Below are 12,354 nucleotides of genomic sequence, written 5' to 3' on the forward strand. Positions count from 1 at the left end.
ATCCCAGCATGATCGGAGTCATGCATAAAAATGCTGCACAGGCCTGGTTGCTTACAATTGTGGCTATCATGGCTGCAAGAGGAGACCCCATTGACTTTTAAAGAGGAGTGACTGTTGGGGTGCGTTTGTCAGGAGTTTCAGTGACAAAGACCGCTCAACTTGCTGATGTTTCATGAGCAACTGTGTCTAAGGTGATGTCGGCTTCGAGGGAATGACATCATCAGCAAAGGGCAACAGTGGGCGGAAGCACATACTCCAGGATCATGATATCCATGCATTAATTTGAAGTGCAAAGCAAAGCAGACAAGCAATTGCAGATCAATTGACTGTACATGTCAAAGTGGGGCACCAGCAGCCAGTTTCATCAAAAACGGTCTGCCAATAACTCCACAGAGCAGGATACCACAAGTCGGGTTGCAGTGCACAAACTGCCCATCACACCTGGTAATACACGTTTGCGAGTTGAGTAGTGCAAACAGCATCGACAATGGACTACGAAGCAGTTGAGAAATGTGTTTATGGTCAGATGAATCATCCTTCACCATGTTCTCGAAAAAATGGATGAGTGCATGTGTGGCACTAACCTAAATAACTCTACAACCCAGAATGCTTGGTTCCAACAGTGAAGGGTTCTGGTGGTTCTGTAATGTTGTGGAGTGCATTTTCCTGCATAATTTGGGTGCAGTCATTATCTTAGAAAGGAAGATCATTGCCAATCATCACTTTATGGTACTGAGTGATCATCTGCACCCGATGTTGCAGCATTTCTTTCCTGCCAGGAGGGGTGTCTTCCAGGATGACAATGCCCCCATCCACAGAGCACATGTGGTCGCTCAATGGTTTGATGAGTATGACCTGATGGTATCCATCTGTCATGGTCTTCTCAGTCACCACATCTGAGCACAATCAAGCTTTTGTGGGATATTCTGGAATGATGCCTGAGACAGCGTTTTCCAACTCCACCATGCAGGTGTGAGTTGATTGACATTCTCGTGGAAAAATGGTGCTTCATCCCTTCTGCAGAATTCCAGACGCTGATGTATTCCATGTCACAGCGCATACAGGCCGAACATCGTGGCCCAATGCCCTATTAAGTAACTTTACATTGGTGTTTCCATTTTCTTCTCCACGAACTGTATGTCTGCAAGTAGTTTGCAACTGAGTAGTTCCTTGCAGCATGCAAGCATACCCCAAGAGTGTGTGTGTGTGTGTGTGTGTGTGTGTGTGTGTGTGTGTGTGTGTGTGTGTGTGTATGTGTATGTGTATGTGTTTGTGTGTGTGTGTATGTATATATATATATATATATATATATATATATATATATATATATATATATATATATATATATACATATATATATATATATGTACTCGCAGGGATAGCCGTGCTCCGCACGGGAATCATGTTGATGAAGGTGGATCTGAAGGAGTATATGTCAGAGTTAATTGTGAAATTGTAGAGGCTGCCACCATTATTATATTTTTTTCATCACCACAATAATATTATATTTTCCCCGCCATGTTTTATATGCAGAAGACTCGAGTTCAAAAATGTTAAGATTTATTGCCGCATCAGATAAAAAAAACCATAATGCCTCAACAATGTGAGGCTGGTTTCATGTCATCATTTGTGACTTAATTAAAACGTCGGGCATAACCCAGCCTGGCCCAGCGTATTTGATTTATTTACGTCTGTTATCCTGATAACGTCAAAATTATAACTGTTCTTGAAGTAAGAATTGGGAGACGTGTATAATGAAACGGCATACCTCTGAACGCCTCTGTCGCTGTTGCCGTGCGCGTGCAGTATGAGAATTTTAATTTGTTCGCTTTCGCAGTGGCATAATGTTTCGGGTTTCTTAGCTGTTATAACAGGAGGAGAATGTGTTATGTATGTTTAAAAAGTCAATGAATACGAACATTTTGTATTTCAAAAAACCCTAGCGTTTTTAACCATGAAGCCTTTTGTTACGAGTAATACGCCGGCGCACGATTCGAAAGCCTTTTTTTTTTTCATGGAATTTTTTTTTTATATATAAATATTTTTTTCATTTTTATGGAAAGCCACTAAGTGCATCCTGGAGCTGAATGTTAGGTCTATATGTGTGTAAAGTTTCATCAAGATCGGTTCACTGGTCTAGGAGCTTATTGGTTACAAACAAAGAGACAAACAGACAGAAAGACTGCCATATATATATATATATATATATATATATATATATATATATATATATATATATATATATATATATATATATATATATATCTTCTTCTTCTTTCGGCTGCTCCCATTCGGGGTCGCCACAGCGGATCATCTGTATGATCCGCATAGTGATTTGGCACATGTTTTACGCCGGATGCCCTTCCTGACGCAACCCTGGTCGCCTCTTACAACACAGGGATATGGTACATATATTTTAACTGGGGTATACACCGGCCCAGTACACCGGTACTCATTTCGCCGACCTCGGAAGGATGACAGGCTGAGTCAACCCCCTGGTGTATTAATTCAGTGGCCCAACGGGGCTTTAACTCAGGACCTTTTGGCTCCCAAGCCGCTGCCCTAACCACTGCACCAACACCAGGCTATTTATACAGTATGTATATATATATATATATATATATATATATATATATATATATATATATATATATATATAATTATATATACAGGATGTCACGAAAAAAATGACATCATTTGAAACTTGAATATCGAAGTAACTACATGTCCGAGCCAAACGAAAGTAAATAGGCTTCATGTTGAACAATGAAAGATTTATTTATCAAAATTCGAACAAGAGATTCAGAGGGATGTAGATTTTATAACCGTTTTCTCAAAACTTCACAAATGTTCAATATGCGCACCGACTGTGACACGACACACGTCAAGTCGGTGGTCCAGCTCTTGCCAAACACGCTGTAGCATGTCTTGCGTAACATTCTCCAACGCCTCAGTGATTCTCTGCTTAAGTTCCTCGAGGCTTGTAGGAAGAGGGGGGATATAGACCAGTCCTTTCACATAGCCCCATAGAAAAAAACCACAAGGTGTCAAGTCAGGTGAACGTGGTGGCCATTTCAACAGCACATTGTCATTATCACTGGCATGGCCAATCCATCTTCCTGGTAGATTCTCATTGAGATAATAATTCAACATTCAATTTAGTTAGTTTTTCCACATTTTGTTAAAATTTTAGCGAGAATTAGCTTTGTTATTGGACTACGAAATGATGTCATTTTTTTAGGGCACCCTGTGTATATATCTATAAATATATATATATATATATATATATATATATATATATATATACATATACATATACATATATATACATATACATATACATATACATATATATACATATACATATAATATATATGTATATATCTTCTTCTTCTTCTTTCGGCTGTTCCCGTTAGGGGTCGCCACAGCGGATCATCCGTATGATCCGCATAGTGATTTGGCACATGTTTTATGCCGGATGCCCTTCCTGACGCAACCCTGGTCGCCTCTTACGACACAGGGATAAGGTACACCTATTTTAACTGGGGTATACACCGGCCCAGTATACTCGTACTCATTTCGCTGACCTCGGAAGGATGACAGGCTGAGTCAACCTCCTGGTGTTAATTCAGCAGTCAACGGGGCTTGAACTCAGGACCCTGGGATCCTAAGCCACCACCCTAACCACTAAGCCAACACCAGGCATATATATATATATATATATATATATATATATATATATATATATATATATATATATATATATATATATATATATATATATATATATATATATATATATATATATATATATATATATATATATATACTACATACTACATGGTATATGCATATATTATATCGAATATATAAAGCTTTTTCTAACCACTGACTGACTGACTGATATTAATGTTTAGTACCTTTTGGGTGACGTAGAAAGCTGAAATTTCACGTGCTGATTTATCGAAGCCCATACACCAGGAAAATCACAGAACCGTCAGAAAGTATCTGTAAATTAAAACATAAATAAATGAAAAAAACGAAAAAATTAATACAGGCGAGTGACCTGAGACAATGGGGAAGCACTGTTCTTTCTTGCTTACAATGTTTGAGCATACCCCACGAGTATATGCAGGATATATATATATAGTGTATGTATATATATATATATATATATATATATATATATATATATATATATATATATATATATATATATATATATATAAAAATACACACATATACACACTATCTGATGTCAGATTATGCGTGAATATTTGTATGACAAGGTGTCATCTTCCCTTCCTCATGTTTATGTCTAAAACTGCTTTTCCCTTAAATCCCCTGTTAATGTTCTTCCCTTTGTAATCAGTCATAAATATCCTTTTAGAGTGTGATCCGGCCTTGCAACGCCGGAAAGGCACAGGTTTTGGTGCAAAGGCTCAGCCCCAACCTTTTGCGAGTGAGTTGGGAGGCTCAAGGGAGGGGTTCCCCTTGATTCATGGGTGAACTGCCAATTGGTGCGGGACAGATATGGCGGGGCTACGTCATGGGACGGGGCATCATGGAAACGCATAAAAGCTTGCATGCACATCCAGATTTTTACTTTTCCATGGTTCTTCTTTCGTTCCCTTTTCGATAGCTTGTTGTCCCATTCGACTCTTCATTGGTTTGTTGCCCTTCAGCTTAGGTCAGTTTCGCTGTTGGCCAGACGGGGTGCCAAGTATGGTGTGTCCAATTTACAGAGCCTGGGAGAATTTGCGTATGCTCTGAGAACCACCCTCCCCCCTCCCCCGGCAGGACAGTGGAGCCGTGATCTACAGATGGCCCTTGGTGGTGCCCCTATAGGCTGTAATGGGTATTTCTAAACTCTTTTGGTCTTTCTCCTTTGTTGTGATTTTGGGACTTAGTTTGATAAGGACCTCCACATACTGTTCGGACTGCCCACATCAGGTCCATATTGGTTACCCCACTGGATGTGAGCGGAATTTTCCAGTGTCTGTTCCACCCCACATGCAGGACTTCACAGCATACAAGGCCGTTTATCCTGTGGCCCCTTTCTTGGCTGTTACGGGGCGGCTTTGCCTACTTGCGGTGCCCTCTAAGTGTCCATAATGCCCTGTAAAGCACATTTCATCGTGCTGTTTTAGTGCTTTTGTGAAATACCCAAATCATCCACCTGACCTCACCTTTTAAAGAAGTTTTTATGGACTACAACCTTACTCCATGTTGTCTTGAAGTTAACACTCACCACCTCCTCGGCACATGTTCCACAATTCGACTTACCTCGAGACAAATAGCTATACAAGAGTAAATCTAACGTACACGGTCACATGAACCAAGCTATTCTCAATACAATCAAGCTATGGATTCCCCCCCACCACCATGCGGCACAATTTACAGGGTGTCCATAAAGTCCTCGTTTAACTTTAAACTTTTGATGTACACATGATAGAAACAAACTGGAGATGGCATATGAAAGCAGAATTACCACCACCACCGAAGGTGGATGAGGATTGTGTAATCAGCCCATAACAAAGCACCTCTTCCATATATGCATGTATATTTCAACCTGAACGCTATTTACAGAGCTTCGGTGTTAGGCAGTTTCTTGGCAAGGGTTTCCTGGGTAGTTTGCCATTGCCTTCTCAGCATATATATTTAATTTAATTGGAGAGGTTGCGAGAGGGTGGGGGTTACATCGATTCGCACCGATGCTCTCACGACGGCTTCATTTATTGCGTTTAACCCCAGTCGTGTTCCAGCAGTACCAGGTGAAACGACGCCATGCCCCCTTATGCTTTAATAAAGTCCATAAATCAGACAACCTGTCGAAAGAAGAAAAAAAAAAAGAAGTCACACGGACCATGACGGGCCCACGTTTCCACTACACAGACGTAACTTACGGACCGATGGTGAAGGAGTTAGGGTTAAGGCCGGGGTTAAGAGAGAAACGTCGTACAGCCGATTAGTGGCACCAAATATCCGACGGGGATCGGACGGACCGAGTGGCCCGTTGCTGTATAATTATCCCGTGATAGCCGTGCTGAAATGTGGCATGGCAAGGGAAGTGCATGACTCGGCCCCACTCCATGCTCTGCCCACGCAGTCAAACCGATGATATTTGTCACTCGAAGAGGTGATCCTGGTCGGCCGTTTCCTACTTGTCGGTCTGGCACCTGCTGATAGATAGCCCGGGCAAGAGCCGATCAGCCAGTGGGGTTGAATTTGCTTTGACGGTGAGAATCAAATGAGCGAGACCATCCCACAGGTAGAATTGGGCGAGGGTGGGTGAAGGGGGGAAAGAAGGTGGTCATATCCAAGAGACTTTGTGTATAATGTATACAAGGGTCTTTGGATGCATAACTTAAACCCACGTCCAGCGAGTGAGTGGAAACCGGCATCAGCGCAAGAATCTGCATCTTTATTTTCTGTAGAAACTGTATCACCCACTTCAATCCATATTAATTGATCGTTGTTGCCAGGGATGCAGTTGGAGATTCAGTCAGAAAGAAGAGCAGAGGGAAGAGGGTAGAGGTGGCTTACCAGGGAAAGAGGTGGAAGTGGCTTACCAGGGAAAGAGGTGGAGGTGGCACACTGGGGGATGAGGTGCAGGTGGCACACTGGGGGAAAAGGTGGAGGTGGCACACCGGGGGAAGATGTGGAGGTGGCATACTGGGAAAGAGATGGAGTTCGTATACCGGGGGAAAAGGCCGAGGTGGCACACTGGGGGAAAATGTGGAGGTGGTTATTTCAGGGGGAAGGGGTAGAGATTGTTATTACAGGGGGAAGGGGTGGAGATTGTTATTACAGGGGAAGGGGTGGAGATTGTTATTACAGGGGGAAGGGGTGGAGATTGTTATTACAGGGGGAAGGGGTGGAGATTGTTATTACAGGGGGAAGGGGTGGAGATTGTTATTACAGGGGGAAGGGGTGGAGATTGTTATTTCAAAGAGTGGACTTGCTTACCCTTCCAGGCATCACCAACGAAGTTGACCTGAGATGGAATAGTCAAGTTTTGCAGAGAGTTACACATGCTTCCTAACGGCTGCACATCCTGTGCGGTTTGAAGACTAATGTCGTCCTTGTTTGTGACCTGGTGACTATCTACAAAATGTCCCCTTACTTGAGTTTGTTTCTCCTCTGTTGGGTTCCAGCTCCAGGCTCAGAGTGCAAGACTGAACAAGTGCAGAAGCGTGCAATCCGTTATATAACAGACTATAATAGCAGCTCTTACAAACAAAATATTGTGTCTCTTGACATCGCCCCCTTTATTAGAGCACAGACACAAACTCCTCACACAGTTTGGAACAACTCTCCTCAAATTGGAGCGTCATTTTGAAATGCTGTATCCGATCCATAAATCTCAATTTCGTTCCTACCTCCAACTAAACCTTTCAATTTGGATCTTCCCCACTGTAGAACACAACGGAATAAAAAGTCAACATATGAATTTTCGTATACCTTACAATATAAACGATACAAATATCAGTCTTCGGACTGCCTTGTTTAGTGTTTTGATATGAATAAACAAGTATTATTATTGTTATTATTATTATTATTGTTAGAAGAAGCATGAAGTAATTAAATGCCATTTTAAATGTGTCACTAATTCGGCAGCTTGAAATGTCAGACCCATCCCAGTGTGTGTCTAACAAAACCCAACTAAATCCCACTTGACCTGGATTTCATGTCCTTACCTTTGTTCTTTACACTAGATGTACTTTATGAGTGTTCAGCTCGGCCACCAGCCCTTAGTTTAGGTGGGAAACAGGGCCCTAATCATCCAGGCCTTACTGGGTCATCAATTCTGCCAGGTCAGGGGTCATGCAGGGCTTGCCCCACCCCCAGTACTGGGCTGTCCCTCATTGGTGAGCGAGATTGGAGGGGTGCGGTGTGTCACCAATAATATGCAGGCCTGAGGTGATAAAGGGGGCATGGCATTGGACCCACAAAGCAGAAGCTGAGACCAATTAAAGCGGTAGGGTGTGCAAATCTGTAAAGCTGCCGGACAATGCCCCGCCTCCACCCGACCTGCCACGCCTTGCTTCGCCGGCGTCACGCCTGCTCTGACAGCGCTGTGTTTCCACCCCCCTCCTTGCAGCTTTCAGAGCTGGACAGTCCTGTCAATCAACCACACTCGGGTTTTGGCCTCGCGGCATCTGTTTGTCTGTCCTGTGGCAAGCTGAGTCCTTTGTCATGTGTGTCTGAGGCCTTAATGCATAGTTTAATTAAGGCTCGCGTTTGTTCGCTTGGACTGTTCATGGGCACCTATCGAAAGGGGCTAATTACGGGGAACTTGTACTTACGTAAACTATGTGCTTTTACACACACCACAATACACTTGTTGAATCTGACTTGGTCTTTGGTTCATCCTGCTTGCTTGCGACAGTTTCACATGGCAGCTCTGGGAAATCTGATTGGGATAGAGATGGCCGTGGTCTTGTGCTGAAGTTCTGGCATCACGTGGCTCATTAGTTGCTCAGTCAAAAGGTAAAGTCTGTCCCATGATTGCCATGGCACGTCACTCACCCAGCACAGATATTTCAATTGGCATGGTAACGCAACATTGGGCATGTGACCTGACCAGAAGTCTCTGTGGTGGGGGCTGAGATGGTCACGGAGTGACTCAATGGATTCAAACTGGGCAACCGGTCCTGAGTGGTTGGTGTCCTGGGTGTGAGATTGAACCCAAGGTGCAAGTTGTCGTGTCTCGAAGCAATATTGCGAAGCGTACAGACCATTGAGGCGGGACTTCTGGGGAGTGTCGTGGAGTCACCCCGACCACTTTCCCAATTCTGATACCGCTTTCTGATACCCCACAAGCTAACACGATGCCCCCAATTGAACAAGCAATAAGGAACAGCAGAGTGACTTCATCACAGCAGTGTGGGAATGGCCCACTGATGCAGCTTATGGCTGATGAATGGAGGAAGGCTGGATTCATCTGGGAAATCGTAAAGGCTCATGGTGACAAGCAGGACCAAATGGGAGTCGAGCTGGTGACCGTTCGTGGGGAGCAGTGGCAAATGGCAGAGAACGTGGTGTGCGTGCAGGACATACAGCACAAAATAGCACCCAGTCACGGTCAGACCAGGGTGGTGGAGGGACTGAGAGGTATTGCGAGGGGAGTAGCAGTGAAAGAGGGAACAGTTAAGAGTAGAAGGGTAAAAGAGACAGAGCCACTCCGGATAAAAGAAACAGACACAGAGGTAGCACAGGATATAGAGAGTCATTGAGATTAAAGTGCAGCGACAGAGTGGAGATTAAGCCCAAGCAGGAGGATAGATATAAAAAGGGGGCAAATGAAAATGGAATGACATTGGAACAGGAGGTGGAGTTTTAGTTATGTGTAGTGGCAGTAGAGGAAATAAAGTGTGTCGGAGGAGAGGAGGTTGAGGCAAGTGCAGGAATGTGTATGGGGAAGGAAGGAGGAATGTGTCCGGGGAAGTTATCAGAGACTGAAGGTTTAGAATTGGAACCGCTTCCCCAGGGAATACGAGTCCGGCTTGGGGTGAGTTGGAAGGGGAGCATGGGGTGCCGCATGTGGGAGCATGCATGCAATCCCTTGCAGGTTAGTGAAATTGTTGGTTAAACTCTCCTGCCAGGTTTCATGGAGAACCTGATGGTTTAAAAGGAAGCGTCGCTATTTGAGTGCATTTTATCGCCTGGTATACTTTTTAGACAAGATCGGGGCAGTTTGGTAATTTTCGGAAGGAGACGGATCCTCCTGGAGCACAACTGAAAGTAAGAGGGATCAGTCAGGCAAATTCGCATGGGCCAGCCCCGACAAAATTGGCGGAGAGGTGGGGGCAAGAAGATGTGCAGGGAGTGACCAAGTGGTGGCCCCGTAGAGTTTTCATGGTAAGCCGCCAGGCATGCACAGAGGACTGTGTGGGGCGCACGGCGAGTTGTGCTCATATAGCACCCACAGTCGAGGTGGGTGTGGCGCGCTCGGCTGTGGAATTTTCCTTTGATTTAAATTGATGATTGGGATTTTTCTTTCGTGAATTGGCTGAAAATAGATTCACGTGATGCCTTCCTCTTTTCTTCCTCATTGGTCCCAACGGTTGAGGACTGGATGGAGCAATGAGTGTTGTGTAATGAGATGTGAAAATTTGTTTAGGGATTATGAGGATTCAATGGATGTGTGTGAAGAGGGTGTGTGTCAAGAGGAGCAAATACACCCCCCTGTGGAGACGAATCCTTGCCTTCATTGGCTGCACCTGGATGGGATTTGAGGGTAGAGGAGTAACAGCTGAAACCCGAATCCTATCAAGGTTCCTGCTGATGACTCTAATGCAATATTGGGTCTTCTGTTTGATTAGACAGTAGGGGATTCAGATGTTTAGGAATGGGAAGTCGTTCCATTGTCGGTGCTGTGGTAGAAAAGTTTCATTTTAAAAAGGTGCAAGAGACATTGACGGGCTGGGAGTGTGGCTCATGGGATGTAGGAATCTTGTGAAGGGGCAAGTTTCAAACCCTATGAATACAGGGTGGAGAGGGGTGGCGAGGGAAGAAAATGGAAAGGCCGACATTGAGAAAAGAAACAGAAGGGAAGAGGATAGGAATGGGGGTATCCCTTGATTGTGTACGTTTTGGAAGGGAGTAAATTGAGGACAAGAAAAGAATGTAGGATGGTAGGAGAAGGAAAGGAGATGAGTGGAGTTTTGGAGAGAAGGGAAGGAAGATTGGGAGGATATGGGAGTATGTGGGTAGAATAGGATAGAAGGGAAGGAGCAGAGAAAGGAGAGGGAGGTATCGAATAATTCTTCCATGTTGGCGTACTAAATAAATAGATGACTCCAAAAGTGAAGGACAACAGCATAACGGAATGTCTGAGTGGGGACAGAAGGGATGGAAATATTCCTCCGGATATGAAGGGAGGGGACTTAGATGAGATATATCGTTAGGGGGGGTGGTGGGGGTTTGGGGATTCCCCATTTAAATGCCATTCGAATTAATTTAGTAAATGATGACATCATTGGCATCCAGATCAGGAAAAATAGTTAAACAAGTCAAGAAAAAACATTTTTTAACGAGAACGGCAGTCAGTAGAGCTCATAGTCTTGCCTCGTGCACTAATTCTGAACAAAAAAATACCATCGTTAACTGAACACGCTACGATGATGGCCCACTGCTATTACGGCCCATATACCCGTATCATCCATGCACCCTATTATGTCACATACATTGCCATTCGTTATCCATAGCTTTATTGATTATTGATTAATTATTGGGATATTTAACGACCACATTTGTGCACATGAAGGCTAAATTGTGTCAATTAAGGTTAATATGAAAAACATTCAAACTGTATATTCCCCATGGCTCGTCGATCATAGAGATGAAATTTCACATCGATCTGCTGAGCAGTTCTGGAGAAGAAGATTTTTTTTACATTTCTTGTCAATCCAAATTGGCCACCAGACCACGTGACCGATGACGTCCGAAGTTTAATTCTTCACTCACATCGGGTTGTAGATCAGACGTATGAAGTTTCAGATTTTTCGGATAAGGATTTTGATTCAGCCAATAATGGCTGGAATACCACTTCACCGATGATGTCATCATTATCACTGCACACCCCATTGAGAGTTTATGACACATGCCAATTTTCAAATTTTTTTGATCTGGTTTGGAGAAGATGTCCAATTGCAGACATCTTAACCACAGCCCAACACGTGTACAGAACTCAACCACGGGTTATGACATATGCAGGGGGATGTAACATGGTTTCCTTAAACTAAATGTTTTTCTTCTATATGAGGAAAAAATGTTTACTTCCAATTTTTTTTTAAGTACTCACCTGCGGTTCTACTCTTACACAAGAGCAACCAGCGCATGGCGTGACAAAATTACCTATTAAGTGACACACCAGGCTTGGTGTGGTGGCTTTCTCATGAAATATATTATGGATTCATTGAGAAAAGAGCCGTGTTTCCGCCAATGGAGCAGGAGGGAAGTGCAGGGTACGATGCGTGTGCAATTCGGATCACGAGGGAAGTGTACGGTGTGATATTCTGTGCAGGAAGAGAGAGCATGGTGTGATGGGTGTGTGATTCAGAGTGAGAGGGAAGCACAGGGAACGATGGGTGTGCGATTCGGATCACGAAGGGATGGGTGCGATGGGTGTGTGATTCGAAATGCAAGGGAAGCACACAGTGTAATCAGTGTGAGATTTGGAGCAGGATGGAAGCACACAATATAATGAGTGTGTGATTCAGGACACGAGGGAAGGACATGGTGTGATGAGTGTGCAATTTGGAACATGAGGGAAGTGCACAATGCCATGGGTAAGTGACTCGGAGCACAAGGGAAGCACAAGCGATGGGTATGTTATTCAGTGCACGA

The 12,354-nt window shown here is 43.8% G+C and overlaps 1 pseudogene; it reads left to right on the forward strand.

The window, feature by feature from the left end:
• The window catches only part of LOC147030306 (uncharacterized), a 35,642-nt pseudogene extending 27,164 nt beyond the window's left edge, over window positions 1-8,478 (forward strand).
• Window positions 8,479-12,354: the final 3,876 nt, after the last annotated feature.

Source organism: Eptatretus burgeri, chromosome 3 (genome assembly GCF_056783735.1).
Source record: "Eptatretus burgeri isolate ZD-2024b chromosome 3, Ebu_testis_v1, whole genome shotgun sequence".
Lineage (NCBI taxonomy): Eukaryota > Metazoa > Chordata > Myxini > Myxiniformes > Myxinidae > Eptatretus > Eptatretus burgeri.